At 38.5% G+C, this 18,680-nt stretch overlaps 1 pseudogene; it reads left to right on the top strand.

Moving 5' to 3' along the window:
* Positions 1-3,347: 3,347 nt before the first annotated feature.
* On the top strand, positions 3,348-17,334 carry LOC138839128 (Golgi to ER traffic protein 4 homolog pseudogene; annotated as a pseudogene).
* Positions 17,335-18,680: the final 1,346 nt, after the last annotated feature.

Genomic DNA, 18,680 nt, shown 5'->3' on the forward strand with positions numbered 1-18,680 from the left:
AAGAAAGATAAAGGTCACATGTTTTCTGTAATATGTAAATACACAATCTAAAAGATAAACATGTAAACACACAGAGAATCATATATAAATACATTTATAGAATATGTCTATATGTTTGGGAATTTTTGAGGGAATTAGTAGGATTAGGGAAGGATAAATAAATGTTATTTGGCATCTGTGCATGGCAATGATGACAAAGGAATCTCACCGAAATCCGTTGAATATTGAAAAGGAAGCTAGATGGGGAAAGGGAGAGTCAGGCCATCAGTATGATTAAAAATACTCAATATAAGTTTGTAAAATTTTATGGTGAAATTTCTTAAATACTATTGTTATGCAATTTAATTAAAATGAGATATAGGAATGCTAAACAACTATTATATGTGTGTTTTAATGGAAGTGAGAAGGACAGAGAGGGCAAAGGTGGGAAAACATGTTCAAAATAGGTAGTTTTTTAATGCATGTAAAAAATGACCAACAAAGCATGTTGACATTGATTTGAGAAAAGTCTGTAGATGTGTGAGAGTGATGGAGGAAATGAGTCTCATAAAGATACAAATCAAATCCTTGGAAGAATGTGTGCTAATCAAAAAGTGAGAAAAAATTACTACAGATTTATGTGCTATTTTTCTTATTTCATATGCTAGTACATCTTTTTTAATTTTGAGAGAAATAGATTTGGTTGTATATAAATGTCATAATTCTAATCTAGGAGTTAAGATTTTCTCCCCACTCCATCTGCACAACCATATATTCCGTTCCCAAAAGAATTCCATTGTCAGATATATATTGCTAGAACCTTTCCCATGCATGTACAAACTTCTATGTCCATAAGTATAAAATACATACATCAAATGTTACCAATTATATCATATATAGGTTGCTTTTCACTTGATAGAGCAACCTGTGGTTTTCACTCTATATGTCACTTTGTACTTAATCAGTCTATACATGATCAGTGGCCATTTCAATGGTTTTAAATTATTTTAGACACATGTCATTCCTGCTAATGTCTTTCCAGTAGTGAAGCATAAGAGTATCAGTGGAGCACAAGGAAAGTGGCTACACAGTTTCCCATTCCCTCCCCTCTCCTGCCATTCAAATTTGTGATAGTGACTGCCAAAGAAGTATGACTATAATTTTTTTTTTATAAAATGCAGGACCATCTGCCAAGTAAATAGTCCCTTTTAAGAGAATGTGAAAATCAGTGGGAGTTAACATTTGTGAGCATTAAATGTTGACATATGACTGAGTTTTCTAATACATAGTTAACTTTGTGTGTGTGTGTGTGTGTGTGTGTGTGTGTGTGTGTGTGTGTGTCTGTGCTTCTGTGTGTCTGTGTATCTCTGTGTATATGTATGTATTTTCTGGACCTGAGGGTGAAATCAGAGCCTGAGTGCTGTCCTGGAGCCTTTGTACTTGAACCATAGTTCCATTTCCTATTTTTAGTGTTTAACTTGAGATTAGTGTCTCAGGGACTTCCCTGCTTGTCCTGAGTTGGATCCTCACATCTCAGGCTCCTGAGTAATTAGGATTACAAGCTTGAGCCACAGATGTCTGGCCATTATCTCTCATTGGTTCTCAGAATGACATTTTTCTTTTTTTGCTGCAAAAACTGGCAGTGGCCACTTCATTGGCCCGGATAGAACAGGAGCATCTTCAGAGATTGTGTTTGGGGCCTAAGTGAATGTAAATAATATCTTCCCCACCAGCTAATATGTCCTCATCACTGTCTAAATAATTTCTTTTAGATATATTGTCTTATTATTGTACAAAATAATGGACTCCATTATATTTTCCTATTTTCATACTACTTATTTTCATAATATTCACTTTCATTACACTCTTTTGCCTGTCTCCCCCCATGGTTGCTTCTTGTTTTTACATTTTTCTCTCTCTCTCCCTCCCTCTCTCTTACTCTCGCTTTTTCTCTCCTTCCCTCTCTTTCTCTCTCTTTCTCTGCTTGCCTCTCTGCTAGTATTTGCTTTACACTTTCTACCTGCACTCCCCCTTTTAAGCAAAGCCTCAAGTTCTGGGTTTTTGCTTATTAATTGGAATTAAGAATTTTAGCCAGGCATCGGTGGCCCTCACCTGTAATCCTAGCTAGTCAAGGTGCTGAGATCAGAAGATTGCGCTTCAAAGCCAGCCTGGGCAGGCAAGTGCATGAGACTCTTATTTCTAAATAACCACCAGAAAACCAGAAATGGCTATGTGGCTCAAGTGGTAAGGTGCTTGCCTTGAGCTGAAGAGCTGAGGGGTAGTGCCCAGGCCCAGAGGTCAAGCTTCATGTCTTACCAAAAATAAAAGTGTTTCCATAGATTTTTCTTTCAAACCATGATAATAAATTACATTTGTTCATGTAGATAATATAGGAATTTAGTATTGTTGGGTTATTAACAACTACTTAAATTATTTTTGAAAAATCATAATGAACTATGCTTTATGAATCTCATCTTATTCTGAAATATTACAAAAACAGTAGAGTTCTTCTATAGGGTCCCAATGTAATAGGAAGCCCTGTTCTATATCAGAAGTATCTATCAACCATTTCTTTCTCCTGTATCTTATTTTACATCTATTCAATTATTATTTTTATTTGTCAATTATCTTTCAGTAGTTGTACAAAGGAGTTGCCATATAACAAAAGCAGTTTATGAATACAGTGCATATTGATTTGTGCCACACCTACAATAATCACACCCCCCTCTGACCCACCATTCCCTTATATTTCTTAGTTTTGCAGTATAGGCAATGAATTCCTTTTTAGCAAATTTAGTTTTATTTATTTATTTATTTATTTATTTATTTATTTCATTCATTTATTTATTTATTTATTGTCAGGCATGGGGTTTGAACTCTGGGATTGGGCATTATCCCTCAGCTGTTGCACTCAAGATGAGCACTCTACCACTTGAGCCAGAGCGCCACTTCCTGTTTTTTAGTGGTTTATTGGAGATAAGGGTGACATGGAGTTTCCTGCCCGGGCTGGCTTTGAACTGAGACCCTCAGATCTCAGCTTCCTGTGTAGCTAAGATTACAGGCCTGAGTGGCCTGTGCCCAGCTGATTATAGTTATTTTAAAGAGGTTGTGTAGAGGGATTTCATTTGCATAAGTCAGATGAGAACATTTCCTTTCATACAACATCTTCTGTTCCCTCATTTTCTCCCAATGAGCTTGACTACATTCTGCCCCTTCCTCCCTTCATTCGTCTACCCTTTCCCCACCCTCTTTTTGATGTACCCCAATTTCTTGCATTAATATTCTCAGGCTTTGTCCTAGTCTTTCTAAAGATTATACTACTAGGGCCACATTGGCAGCAGCGATGGTGGAGCAGGAAGGCTCTCACAATGAAGCCCACAATCACATGCAAGTTAAGCTGCATGGAGAAAAGCGGCCAGTATGGGGCACACCAAATGTACTGGACCATCTTCTTCAGGTACATGTCCCAGAGCAAGCCCTCTGAGGCCCAAGAGCTCATGTGCTCAGGAGCATACTGCTGTTCTTCCCTCATGGCCAGCAAAACAGCACAGCAGAGCTGTCCATGCTGGTGTTGGAGTCCCTGAAATGGATGTAGATGGCAGAAATGGATGGAATGTCTGGCTAGGGTGTTCAGTTGATGGACCCCTTCTCCAGAGCCCTGAAGTGTTCCAGTTGGGGTTCCTGGAAATGGGGCCATCCTTAGCTCCTTCCATTTTGGGCCCTGACCCTGTGGAAAGAGCCGAACTACTGGGAATCTTGATACTACTTTCTACACTCCACAGACGGTGAGGGCTGTGCCAACATGCTGGTGGAGGACTCCACGGCCCACAGCTTCCATGGCAAGTGGACATACTTGTGGCTCAGGCAGTGCTGCAGTTTCTCTATTGGAAAACAAAACCAGGTCTGTGGTCTTCATCATGTATGCACAGAAGCAACATCCATCAAGCACGGGCCGCCCTCCATCCAATCCCTGCTCCACTTCATCTGATTTCTGCTGCTGGCCTTGGATGGCAGCAAGCTAACCACGTTCATGGTGCTGTGAGAGCAGTTCCAGCCCTCCCTGTGCAGGTACCCAATACATGACAAGTAGCTCGACAGGACAGAACAGGACAGGAGAGTTGTCCCTCAGGGTACATCCCAAGCTTTTGTCTTCCTATGGAGGCAGTTGGCCACGTCCTGGCCTCCCTTAGTTACTCTATCACCTACAATTTTTCTTAGTTATGCTCTATGTATTAAAAACTTCTTTAAAGACAAGTTATTCTGTTCATGGAGTTCATACTCACAGCTCTAAATACTGAGATGCCTAAAATATATCATTCTGCTTTGAGTAAATTCCCTCCAAAAGGTTTTCCAATTCAGAAGTTTATCTTTAATGGATTTTATAAAACCTTTCAAATGTTATACAAAAAAATAAGGACTAAGTAAATGAACGATCAAGTACTTAATGATTAGAAGACTCAATGTCCTGAAACAATTCTCCTTAACTGCTCAGTACATAGAGTATAATTCCAGACAAAATTCAGCCAGATATTTTTTACGAGAAACTTTTAAGAGGGCAAATAGTATTTCCTCACTTTCTAAGGAAATATTTTTGTAGAATCAAAATGATCTCTTCAAAGTTTTAGGAAAATCAATAATAAATTCATCAGTACCTAGAGTTTTATAGATTGCAATGCATTTAAATGTAAATTGAGAAAATTTGTGTAGATTCCATTTTTTTTCGTTCTTCCTTAAGTAGGTTTGATAGGTTTTATCTTTGAATAAATCATCTGAAGCTGTTTATTACTGTACTTTTAAATTTTATAACGGTAGGATTTCTGATAAAGTACTCATTTGTTTTGGTTATTGGCAACTGCTTTCTTCTCTGTTTTGTTATTTTGTATTTTGATCCGTCTTTTAAAATATATATCCATTTATTGATCTATTCAGACACAGCTTCTATTTTCATTGATTTTCTCTGCTGTGTTCAAAAGCAGGATTTTTTTGCCACTTAACGAAATGATTCTTAAATAGAAAAGCAAAAGAAGAATAGAATAGAAAAATAAGAGTATCAGTTCAAGCTTGTAATCCTATCTACTCAGTGGGCAAAGAGCTGAGGATTTTGTTTCAAAGCCAGCCAGGGGAGGAAAACCTGTGAGACTCCAATCTCCAACTAAACACCAAAAATGCTGAAAATGGAGTTTGTGGCTCAAGTAACAGAGCACTGAGCTAGAATTACATATGTGAATCCCCAGTGTCCTGGTAAGTTGTGTTTGTTTTTTTTTTTTGAGGAGTGTAAATGTGTACAATTTTTAAGTCCTTAACGTAGCCCACTGCATGTAGTATGAAGTTACACATGGTCTGATCTACTGTCCATATGGTAATCACTGAGATTTAAAAGTCTGTCTTCCTGAACATTTTCCAATTTTCTTCTTTGACCATACATTTAGGTATCAGGGGTTTCCTATGGTCAATTTTCATTTAAGGAAAAAATCATTTCAGATTTCATTTAAAGTTTGAGACTGAGACTTGTACTTGGTGTTTGATGTTGTTGCTCTTTAGCTAGTACTTTACCAACTAAGCTATGACTTTAATCCATAATTTCAGGTTATTCAAAATGCTAGGAAAGGTAATAGTGATAATAATGCTATTAAGTCTTTCGCCCATCTAGATACCCACATTTGGTTTGTTTGGGTTCCTAGTTTATCAGTATATTTATATGTCATAATTTTGTTTTTGTTTTTGTGCTATTACTGGAGCTTGAAATCAGAAACTTGCCCTCTCCTTGAAACTGGACATTGTTAGCACACACTGGTAATTCTATCTACTCAGAGAACTGAGATCCAGGTTTAAATCCAGCCCAAGAAGGAAAGACCATGAGTTTCTTATCTCTAAATAATCCCCCAAATAAATTTGGAAGGGAATCTGTGGTTCAAGAGTAAAACACCGCCCTTGAGGGAAAATGCATAAGTGAGAAGGTAAGGTCTTGAGTTTAAACTCCAATATCAGCACTCAAAAACGTTGCTTTCCTTGAGCTTTATATTAAATTGCTCAGAAAATAATCAGCATTGTAGTAATGTTTAACATTACTATTACAATAATCAGTTATATTTATTGATGTTATTCCTTTATTTTCCTAAAGTTTACTGACACATTAATAGAAAGACAGTAATAGAAAGACAGGATTACTCTTTCACAAGTATTTATGGTAGTTGAATATATGGAACAGAGGTGCATACCAGGAGTTTGGACTGAAGAGAGATATTTGCAAGCTCTTCACATAAATAAATGATAGTTGAAGACCCTGTGGGCATGTATGAAATAAGCTAAAGAAACCAGTAAGGAAAGATAAGGCATGATTCTGGAAAGCAAACAATTTTGGAAGAATAGAAAACAAGAAAAGTATGTAGCTTTTGGTAAGAACTTTCTAACTCACCTACACAGTGAGCACATTTGATTCCTCATTTCTAGTAAAAGCCATTTTATTTTCATTAACAATGATCTATTTGTTCCATTATATAAATTTAACATATTATATATTTCCTAGTAGATTAATATTTATACTTTTTTTCCTTTATAGAAGAAGTCCTACATTGTAGACAAGGCTTACCTCAAATCCTTATTCTCTTGTGTCAGGTTCCTGAGTTTTGGCTGGAATTACCATGTGGTAGCATAGTACTATATCCACTTATATTATTTACATTTTGTACACTTGAAAATTAGTGTGAACAACTTTAAGCCATAGTATCTTCATGAATTTGAATAAATTTCTTTCAGAAAAATGTTATAAGTAGAGTTACTGAGTAAAGTCAAGTATGGTACACATACCTGTAATCCCAGTACGCAAGGGTATTGTAAGTTTAATAGCACCCTGAGCTTCACAGCAAGTCCTTGTCATCATCATCATCATCAACAACAACAACTGGTGGGCTTGGAAGAGAAAAAGTATTAAGTGACGTGATAGGAATATACAAAATTGTGTGTGTGTGTGTGTGTGTGTGTGTGTGTGTGTGTGTGTGTGTGTGTGTGTGTGTGTGTGTGTGTGTGTTGGCCCTAGGGCTTGAACTCAGGGCCTGGTCAATGTCCTGAGATTTATGCTCAAGTCTAGCACTCTACCATTTGAACCAAAGCTCCACCTCCAACCTTTTTAGAGGTCATTGGAGATGAGTCTCATCCAGTTTCCGGTCCAGGCTGACAAAGAACCTAGATCCTGAGGCCTCAACCTCTTTTATAAGTAGGATTATAGGTGTGAGCTTGTAGTAGGTGTTGTATTACTGTTAAGTAATATGGTAAACATCACGCCAGTTTTTACTCGCCCCAGCAGTGTTTGAGTGTTGCACACACACTTAAAACACAACCCACACCATGTTTGATGACATCCAGGTCTCATAATCCTGTGATATAACTATTGTTACCTATGAAGAATTTGAGGTCCAGAGACTTTAGTTAACTTTGAATCCACAGCTTGTATAGAGTGGAGCTTGTATGCAAGCTCAACTAGGTTTGTATATTTCAGAAAACATGGTATCAACATGTGTTCTAGGCAACATGTGTTCTAGCAAGTACTGCTCTTTACAGGTACTATTAAATTCCTCTTGTATGTATGACTCATTCCTCACCCTTTAAATATTTGCACCCCATCTCATAAGCTAGGGAAAGTACAAGTGATGAGAAGAGCCATTTTTGAAAGAGAAATTGATAATGGGGTTTGAAATTGGTATTGGATATTAATCTGATCTTCTTCCATTTCAGATTTGCCTCCAGCACTATATTTCTGTTTTTTTTTAAATTTTATATTATGATAAAGGTAATTTACACATAGATTATAGTCATATAAGTCAGGTATGAGTATATTTCTTTTTGGAAATGTCACCCCTTACCTTGCTCTCTTAGATTTTCTCTCATTGGTTTGGTTTTTATTAACATCTTCTTCTTCTTCTTCTTTTCTTCTTCTTCTTCTTCTTCTTCTTCTTCTTCTTCTTCTTCTTCTTCTTCTTCTTCTTCTTCTTCTTCTTCTTCTTCTTCTTCTTCTTCTTCTCCTCCTCCTCCTCCTCCTCCTCCTCCTCCTCCTCCTCCTCCTCCTCCTCCTCCTCCTCCTCCTCCTCCTCCTCCTCCTCCTCCTCCTCTCCTTCTTTCTTCTTCTTCTTCTTCTTCTTCTTCTTCTTCTTCTTCTTCTTCTTCTTCTTCTTCTTCTTCTTCTTCTTCTTCTTCTTCTTCTTCTTCTTCTTCTTCTTCTTCTTCTTTTCCTTTTCCTCCTCCTCTTCCTCCTCCTCCTCCTCCTCCTCCTCCTCCTCCTCCTCCTCCTCCTCCTCCTCCTCCTCCTCCTCCTCCTCCTCCTCCTCCTCCTCCTCCTCCTTCTTCTTCTTATTACTGTGATGTAGAAGATTTGTTACATATGTTTGGTAATGACTACCTATTTTTGTCTTTGTTTTTGTTATAGTCATGAGGCTTGAACCCATGGCCTGGGCAGTGTTCCTGAGCCCTTTTGCTGAAGAATGGCATTGATATTGAGCCAAAGCTCTACTTCAATGAGTATATTTCTATTTGGACAATGTCACCCTTTCCCTGCGTCTCCTCCAGTTTTCCCCTCCTTCCCCAAAAACAAGTTTCATAGTGCACTTTCAACATAGTCTCAACTGAGTGCCACTGCTGCATTTGTTCATCCTTTGTCCCTCCATTGCTATGCCCCCTTTACATTCCCAAAGAGAGATAAATGAAAAAATGACAAAAATGAAAGAAAATAAAGAAAAAATATTATCTTTCTTCTGGTCCTTGGTCACTCGTTATTTTTGAGATAGGTTGTGTGTGTGTGTGTGTGTGTGTGTGTGTGTGTGTGTGTGTGTGTGTGTGTGTGTGTGTGTGTGTGTGTGTGTGTATAGTGGGGCTTGAAGTCAGGGAGCTGACCTTTAGCTATTTTACTTATAGCTAACTCTCTACAACTTGAACCAAACATCCATTTCTGGATTTGAACAGTTAATTGGAGATAAAAGTTTCACAGATTTTCCTGCCTGCGGTAGCTTCAATCCACTTTCCACAGTTCTCATCCTTCTTTTTTTTTTTTTTAATTGTATTTTATTTTATTTGAGAACATACTGTACAGGGGGGCTACAATTACATGGGCAGGATAATGCATACATTTCTTACCAAGCATTGCAGCCTCCTCCTTTGTTTACCCTTCACTTCCCTTCCCCGCCTCCCCCCTCCCCCCACCCAATTATACCCCCCTCCACCCCCCACACCGACATTGTAAAGCTGGTTTGACATGACATTTTGTACTTCTCATTGTTGCAACAGGTCCACCTGAGTCCTTAAATGACTTGTTTGTCCCCATCTCCTCCACATGTTATACTGACATCAAATATAGTGAAAGCGGGGGTTACACTGTGGGGGAGGGACATACAAAGCAACAAAGAAATAATCTTATAAATGCGTTAGAAACACATGCATGAAAGAAACGAAAACATTAAAATACATATTTAAGGGTTCATTTTCCTAACATCACATTATCTGACCTTTTCCGCTTGACTCATACCTATACTAGATATTGCAATTCAGGGAAACCATGGGACCTATGCTTCTTTGGGCCTGGCTTACTTCACTTAATATAATTTTTTCCAAACCTTTCCATTTCCTAACAAATGGGGAAATGTCATTCTTTCTGATGGAGGCATAGAATTCCATTGAGTATATATACCACATTTTCTTGATCCATTCATCTACTGAGGGGCATCTGGGTTGGTTTCATATCTTAGCTATGGTAAATAATGCTGCAATAAACATAGTTGTGCTGGTAGCTTTAGTGTGGTCTTGTTTGTAAACATTTGGGTAAATGCCCAAAAGTGGGATTGCTGGATCATAGGGGAGATCTATGTGAAGTCTTCTGAGGAACCTCCATACTGCTTTCCAAAGTGGTTGAACAAGTTTGCATTCCCACCAACAATGAAGTAAGGTTCCTTTCTGTCCACATCCCCTCCAGCATCTGTTGTTGTTAGAGTTCTTGATTTTTGCTGTTCTAACTGGAGTGAGGTGATATCTCAATGTTGTTTTGATTTGCATTTCTTTTATGGCTAGGGATGTTGAACATTTCTTCATGTGTCTATTGGCCATCCTTGTTTCTTCTTCAGAGAAGCTTCTCTTTAAGTCTTTCGCCCACTTATTTATTGGGCAGTTGATTCTTTGAGGATTTGTTGTTGGGTGGTTTAATTTTTTGAGTTCCAAGTATATTTTAGATATGAGACCCTTGTCCGTTGTATGGCTAGTAAAGATCTTCTCCCAATCGGTGGGCTTTCTATTGATCTTGCCAGCTATGTCATTTGCCCTGCAGAAGCTCTGCAATCTTATGCAATCCCATTTGTCCAACCTTTCTTTGATTTGTTGTGCTTCCGGGTCTCTATTCAGAAAATTTCGGCCTGAGCCAAGGAGACCTAGGGTTTCTCCTATTCCATCCTGTAATGTTTTCAGAGTGTCTGCTTTGAGTTCAAGGTCTTTGATCCATTTGGAGTTGATTCTGGTGCAGGGTGATATATAAGGATCTAGCTTTAGTTTTCTACATGTAGTTAACCAATTTTGCCAGCACCATTTACTGAAGAGGCTGTCTTTCTTCCATTCTATTGTTTTAGCTCCCTTATCGAAGATTAGATGGCTATAGGTCTGTAGGTTCATTTCTGGGTTTTCAATTCTATTCCATTGGTCCTGAGGTCTGTTCTTATGCCAATACCAAGCTGTTTTGATTACTATGGCTTTATAGTAGAGTTTGAAATTTGGTATTGATATTCCTCCAGCAGTGTTCTTTCCATTGAGGAGCGTTTTTGCTATTCGCGGTCTTTTATTGTTCCATATGAATTTTTGGATTGCCTCCTCTATTTCCTTGAAGAATGAGGGTGGAATTTTGATAGGTATCGCGTTGAATTTGTAGATAGCCTTGGGAAGTATTGCCATTTTCACGATGTTAATCATGCCAATCCAGGAGCATGGGAGGTTTTGCCATTTTTTAAGTTCTGTGTTGATTTCCTTTTTCAAGATTTTAAAGTTTTCATCATAGAGGTCCTTCACTTCTTTGGTTAAGTTAATTCCTAGGTATTTTATTTTTTGTGGGGCTATTACAAATGGAGTTGCTTTCCTAATTTCAGCCACACTTTTCTCATTGTTGGCATATAGAAAAGCCATTGATTTTTGGGGGTTAATTTTATAACCTGCTACTTTGCCAAAGTTTTGAATCAGCTTGAGTAGTTTGGGAGTGGAGTCTATGGGATTCTTTAAATACAAGATCATGTCATCTGCAAAGAGGGAGAGTTTTATTTCTTCTTTCCCTATTTGGATCCCCTTTATGTCTGCATCTTGTCTTATTGCTGTAGCTAGGCATTCTAATACTAGATTGAAGAGAAGTGGAGAGAGTGGGCATCCTTGTCTTGTTCCTGAGTTAAGAGGAAATGGCTTTAGTTTTTCACCATTGAGTATAATGCTGGCTGTAGGTTTGTCATATATAGCCTTTATTGTATTGAGGAATGTTCCATGGATTCCTAATTTTTCCAGAACCTTCATCATAAAAGGGTGTTGGATCTTGTCAAATGCTTTTTCTGCATCTATTGAGATAACCATGTGGTTCTTATTCTTGCTCCTGTTGATGTGATGAATAATATTAATTGATTTGCGTATATTGAACCAGCTTTGCATCCCTGAAATGAATCCTGTTTGATCATGGTGTATGATTTTTTGGATGAATTGTTGAAGTCGATTGGCCAAAATTTTGTTGAGAAGTTTTGCATCAATATTCATCAAAGAAATGGGTCTATAGTTCTCTTTCTTTGATGAGTCCCTGCCTGGTTTTGGGATGAGGGTTATGATGGCTTCATAGAATGTATTCGGTAGTGAGCTTTCTCTTTCAATTTCATTGAAGAGTTGGAGGAGTATTGGTGTGAGCTCTGCTTTGAAGGCCTTGTAAAATTCCGCTGTAAAACCATCTGGTCCTGGACTTTTCTTAGCTGGGAGGTCTCTTATTGCTGTTTCTATTTCGATGCTTGATATGGGCCTGTTAAGCTGGTTTAACTCATCTTGGTTTAGTTTTGGCATGTCAATATTTGCTACGAAAAGGTCCATTTCTGTCAAGTTCTCAAACTTATTAGCATAAAGTTTTGAGAAGTATCCCCTAATAATGTTCTGAATCTTGGTTGTTTCCGTGGTGATGTTTCCATTCCCATCTCTGAGTTTATTAATTTGGGTGTGTTCTCTCCTTTTTCTGATAAGGTTTGCTAAGGGTCTGTCAATTTTGTTAAGTTTTTCAAAGAACCAACTCTTTGTTTTGTTGATTCTTTCTATAGTTTTTTTGGATTCTAATTCATTTAATTCTGATTTAATTTTGATTATTTCTTTCCGTCTACTGGATTGGGGTTTATCTTGCTGCTCTTTTTCAAGGAGGTTTAGATGTGTCATTAAATTGTTAGTTTCCGATCTCTCCAATTTGTTGATGTAGGAGCTCAGAGCTATAAACTTGCCTCTGAGTACTGCCTTTGCTGTGTCCCAGAGGAGCTGGTAATTTGTGTGTTCATTTTTGTTGAATAGCATGAACATTTGAATTTCCTTTCTAATCTCTTCCATGATCCACTCATGATTCAGCAGTGTGTTGTTCAGCCTCCATGTGATACCGGACTTTCTTTGGTGGCTTTTGGTGTTGAGATCTAATTTTATTCCCTTGTGGTCAGAGAGAATGCAAGGTATAACTTCAATGTTTCTGAATTTAGACAAGTTTGCTTTGTGGCCTAAAATGTGGTCTATTTTAGAAAACGTTCCATGTGCTGCTGAGAAGAACGTGTATTCTGTTGCTGCTGGGTGAAATGTTCGGTAAATGTCTGTTAAGTCTAGTTGATCTATGCAGCTGTTTAGATCTGCGGTTTCTCTGTTGAGTTTTTGCCGAGTTGATCTATCTAGTGGGGAGAGTGGTGTGTTAAAATCCCCAACAATTAATGTCTTTGGATCTATATGGGATTTGAGGGAAAGTAGTGTTTCTTTGATAAATTTGGGTGCTCCATTGTTTGGCGAATAGATATTTAGAATTGTAATATCCTCCTGAAGGAGAGATCCTTTAATTAGTATGTAGCGACCTTCTTTATCTCTTCTCACGAATTTTAGTTTGAAGTCTATTTTATCTGATATTAGGATTGCAACTCCCGCCTGTTTATGAGGGCCGTTTGCTTGGTAGATTTTGTTCCAGCCTTTAACTTTGAAAATATGTTTGTTTTTACGGGCAAGATGTGACTCCTGCAGGCAGCAGATAGAGGAGTCTTGTTTTTTAATCCAACTAGACAGTCTATGTCGCTTAATTGGAGAGTTCAGTCCGTTAACGTTAAGAGATAGGACTGAGAGGTATTTGAGGGTTCCTGCCATGTTATCCACCTTCTTGGGGGCTGTGAAAACTGGGTTCTTCCTAAGGTTCTTGGATTCTCAGTTTGGGTGCAGTTTCTTGGCCTTTGTTGCGTTCTTGTTGGTTTTCTATGTGTAGGACATCTTTAAGAATCTTTTGCAAGGCTGGTTTGGTGGAGATGTATTGTTTCAATTTTTCTTTGCTATGGAAGGTTTTTATTTGGCCTTCAGTTAGGAAGGAGAGTTTAGCTGGGTACAGTATTCTTGGTTGATAGTTGTTTGTTTTTAGGGCATGGCATACGTCATTCCAGGCTCTTCTTGCTTTGATTGTCTCTGCTGAGAAATCTGAGGTGATTCTAATTGGTTTCCCTTTATAGGTGATTAACCTTTTCTCCTTGACAGCTTTAAGGATCTTTTCCTTGGTCTGGGTTGATCCTGTGTGGATTATAATGTGACGGTGGGATGTCCTATTCTGGTCTGGTCTATTTGGGGTTCTAAAAGCTTCTTGTATCTGAATAGGCCTATCTTTTTGTATGTTTGGGAAGTTCTCTGCTAGGATCCTGTTAAACAAATTTCCTAGACCATTAACTTCTGTTTCTAGGTGCTCCTCTACACCCATTATCCTTAGATTGGGCCTTCTGATGGTGTCTTCCAAGTGTTGGATAGACCTATCATATTTCTTGGACTTGTCTTGGATGGTTGTATGTTCTTTCTCTATAATATCAAGGCTGTCTTCAATCCCTGAGATTCGATCTTCTGCATGGTCTAACCTGCTGTCGAGACTCTCTACTTTGTTTTTTATCTCTTTTCCTTCTAATTGGTCAGCTTTGATGGTTTCAAGTTCTTTGTTGAAGCTCTGTTTTAGGTCTTGTATGATTTTCTTTACTTCCTTAATTTGGTGTTCAGTGTTTGTTCTGAAATCACTTAGTTGATTGGTTATGGTTTCTTTGGACTCCCATTCCTTCTGTTGGGTTCCATTCAGCATTCCCTTTGTGGTCTCCCTGACTTCCTTCAGCTCTTTGTTAATGGATTCCATGAATGTCTTTAGTGATCTTTGTGTATTCTCTACCTGGTCTCTTAATTCGTGAATTACTCTTTGATTAGTTTCCTCCCTTCTGTGGGATTCCTGCAGTTCTCTTTGAGTGATCTCTGCCTGCTCACGCCATTCCTCCCTTTCTCTTTGAGTATTCTCAAGTTGTTCACGCAAATCCTGTATCAGTTTTTGAGAAGCTTCCTCACGCTTATGATATTCCTGTATAAACTTCTGGGATGCCTCCTCTCTCTCCCTATCACGCTCATACAGAGTCCTTTGTACATTGTCAGACTTCTCATTTATCATGTTTGCTATTAGTGTTTGTAGAGCTATTTGGGAACTCTCCTCTGGATTATTCTTTATCTGTTCTAATCCCTGATTATCAAGGTTGGGAATTGAGATACCCGAATTTGCCATTTTTCTTGTGTTTTTTCGGCTTACTCGGCCCATTTGAGATAAAGATTGCACCAGTTTTGTGCTAGAACACTATCTTAAGGCAACCATCAACCAAAGTTTGCATTTGTACAGTCAATAGTTTACAGATACAATCTAGTTCAACAGATACATCTATTCAACATCAAACAACTATATGTTAAAGGACTTCGAACCGCAGAAAAGAATTTGGAAAACCAGAAATTATTAGGATTAGGGAGAGATGTGGGTAAAAAATAGGAGTAGATTGGTGTGGGGAGGCACAGGGAGAGTTAACTATGTCCTAATCACAGTGCAGGAAATGAGTTGGGTAGGATGCAAGTAGAGAGAGAGAGAGAAAGAAGAGACGGAAAGGGGAATAAAGAGAGACCAGAAAAATAATAGAAACGTAAAAATTAATGTTATTATAGAGGTTAAAAGACCGTCTATTTAGAGTGGAATGTGAATATGTTCAGAGAAGGGGAGGGACATAGCGGAGATGTGAAAAGCTTTGAGGATGGGAACGGGAGAAGAAAAGATCAGAAGTTCAGTAGAGCTAGATAAAAAACAAAAAGATAATTAAGAAAGAAAGAAAAAGAGAAAGAAGACAAGAAAAGAAAGGAAAACTCTTATTCACGTATTCCTAAAATAAAAATTATAAGATGAGAAAAAAAAAAAAAAGGCTACTGGAAAACAATTATTTTTTCAGAATAGGCAAAAATTAAAGATTAATAAAAGTTTTAGAAGGGAAAAAAATTTATATATATATATATATAAGGTAACAAAAAACAAAAAACAAGCAAAAAAAAAAGAAAAGAAGAAGAAGAAAAAAAAAAAAGAAAAAAAAAGTCTTTTGATTTTTTTTTTTTGGGGGGGGAGGAGTGGGAAGAATCCTGTATCTCCCTTTTGTCTGCAACCAGTCTCTTGTTGGAGTCTCTGGTCAGGTTGAGGTCCTGTGGCTTGATTGGTTTCTTAAGTCGGTTGGTTGGAAGAGGCAGAAAAATGCTCTGCTTTACCCAAGATTTTGAGATCCCCCTCCCAGGTTAGTTTTCTGGGAGGGTGGTCTGCTTTGAGAGTCACAAAAGAGGGGGATGTGGTGATGAGGCTAGGTTCTGGGTAGAGTTGAGGCCTTTCAATAAACAGTAGCTTTTCCCTGGGGCTATTTTGTGATAAAGCTCACAGCGCCCAGCCTGGAGCCATTCTCAGGGTTTCTGTTTTTCAATTGATTGTCGAGGCTGCTAGAGGGAGGGGCAGCCTCTGGCTCTGGTTACCCAGTGAAGTAAGGCACTCCGATGGCTGGCGCCTGAGCTGGGTGGCTTTTCCCTGGATGGAGCTGAGTCTGGCAGGTCACTTCGCCGTTAAGTTCTTGTGACCTGCTAAATGACTCATTTTATTCCAAGGCCTGAGCTGGAGCTCGCAGCTCCTCCGAGCTTTGTCGGTATCCAAGATGGAGATCACCGGTGCTGGGGGGGGAGGGGTGGCCTTCCCTCCTCTGCTCCCTGAGGAGTGAGGATGTCAGGCTTGTACTCACGCCGAGTCTTGGATCCTGGGTCGTCTCTGGTCTGCAAACAGCAGGATGAAGATGTTCGCTCCTTGTCGGTTCTTGTTGGTGTTGGGTAGAATCCGCTCGTCCGCTGCGTCTGGCTCCTTCGTTCCCGACTCTCTGTGTCTCAGGTATGTCTCCGCGGCGGTGGTCGCCGCTGCCGCGGCCCCGCCGCCGGAGCGGCAGCTGCTGCGTTTCCTTGGCTTCCCCTCTCTTGTCTAACTCTCTGTCCTGTGATGACACACTTGGTGTGATTCTCTGGCTTAGGACTGTTCACTGGAACTCTAAAACTCCTTTCTATGCGAGAGCTTGTTCAGATTCCAGCTTCTCCTCCGCCATCTTCCCGGAACTCCTCTCATCCTTCTTAATAGCCACAGTTGAAGCTAGATGTGAGCCACTGGTGATGCTTGGCCTACCTTATTTTTATTAAGTAGTTGAAATGTAAAATAAAGTTGCAGCAGTATTACAAAAGAATCAATTTAACTTACACAGCTTCTTTAAGTTTTAATAATTTGTCACATATGATATATACGGAACAACAGTTTTTGTAAATGCCCCTGAAATTTGGTTTTCATCTGGGATTTTTCCTCAACATGAACTTGATTTTATAACTTTTTATCTAATAAATATTGATGAAAACATGTCCAGAGGGCATTAATTATCTTTTCTTGGCTTTCATTATGAAATGGTGCAAGGTAACGCGTCATGATAAATTTGTGTGCCGGACCCTGATGATATATTCACATTCTTAGTCAGAAGGCATTAGTGCCTGTTACAAATCACCTAGATCTGACAAAACCCTATCTCAGGTCTTGTTACCACATTCCTCTATGTCGTTCTCTTAGAGAGCAATTCCGAGTTTCCAGTGATCATGACAGAGCCGTCCTGGACCCTCTCAGGACCCACCAAGAACACCACTCATGTGTGTCACCTAAAGAGTGATGGGAGACTGGTGTCTGCTTCCTATGATAGAAAACAACACAGGATCTGTTACGTCCTTAAACTGTCCTCAGTCCTGAGGATTCCTCAATGAGCATTGAAACTTAAGAATTAAGGAGACATTAAACTTTCTCTTCCTTCTGCCAGTTTCTGCTGCTGTCATCTTCTGTGGAAAGAAATAATCTGAGCTCTAGAAGCCATTTTGCTTATTCTAGGCCCTTAGAGTAAGTCTGGCTTTTATACTTAGACATTAAGATATGTAGTGATAAAAAATAGCAAACAACATTTTTCCTATTCTATTTATTACTCAAATAGGAGTTTGAGAAAGTGACTTCTAATTAAGTGCTTCATACTAATAAGAGTTATTGGTAGAATTTGAAAACATATTTGAGTAAGTTCCTCAGTGAGCTGTGCAGAAGAAACCACAGCAAGTGTGCTGGGTCCTCCAGTCTAACCTCTTGACCAGGAAGGAGCACCTCCCTGCTAGGCCTCCAAATTGAAAAAAGAATACTGCTTATATCTCAGATTACATGCCAAAGCTAGATACCAAAGAAAGATAAGGATAAGTGGTTAGTTTGACTTTGGAACAATGCAGATGGCAAAGAGAGTTCTAAGTGAACAGAAACAAAAAGAAATTTTCTTTTGTTCATATAGTACAATAAAAAGAGCTTTTCTTATTATCACTAAATTGTGGTTATTTGTACTTAGTACTAGCTTCTTGAAACTCCTAAAACACTCTTTCACATGAACTCAGAAGTTCCAATGGTATCAGCTTGACATTTGATGGGAAAAATTCATTTTTACACTAAAAATATTTTATTGTAAAGATGCTGTACAGAGGGGTTATATTTACACGAATAAGTTACATTTCTCATTGAAAATTGTTTCCCACTCTATTGTTTTTCTCTGTCTATCCCTTCCCTCCACTCCTTCCTCCCCCCATGTCCCCCAGGTTGTTGTAAAGATCATTCCCGCTTTAATGTAACCTATTATTGTTGCACTGGGTCATCTTTCAGCATTTTGTTATTTCCCTTCCCTTTCCTCAAATACATGCATATATAGGATGGAGGGTACCAGAATCAAAGACAAGAATTGCCAGGGATAAAACTAATTTGAAAAGAAAAATGAAATAAAGTAAAAAGAAAGAACTAGTTACTGTACATTGGCTATATCAAGGTTGACAACTAAACAAAATAAGACCTGCTGTTTCAATATCTTCGTGTTCATTTCAATTAGCATCATTTTGTATGATCACACATATGTTTATAGTACTTCAGCTATTATAATCCTCTGTCAGGACTAACAGGATAATACTAATTGCAAATAAGGGAAATCATAGAGCCTATGTTTCTTTGGGCCTGGCTTACTTCACTTAATATGATTTTTTCCAAGTCTATCAATTTTCTTATGAAAGGGACAATATCATTCTTTCTTACAGAA

Source organism: Dipodomys merriami, unplaced genomic scaffold, assembly GCF_024711535.1.
Source record: "Dipodomys merriami isolate MVZ:Mamm:240054 unplaced genomic scaffold, mDipMer1.0.p SCAF_294, whole genome shotgun sequence".
In the NCBI taxonomy this organism is placed as follows: domain Eukaryota; kingdom Metazoa; phylum Chordata; class Mammalia; order Rodentia; family Heteromyidae; genus Dipodomys; species Dipodomys merriami.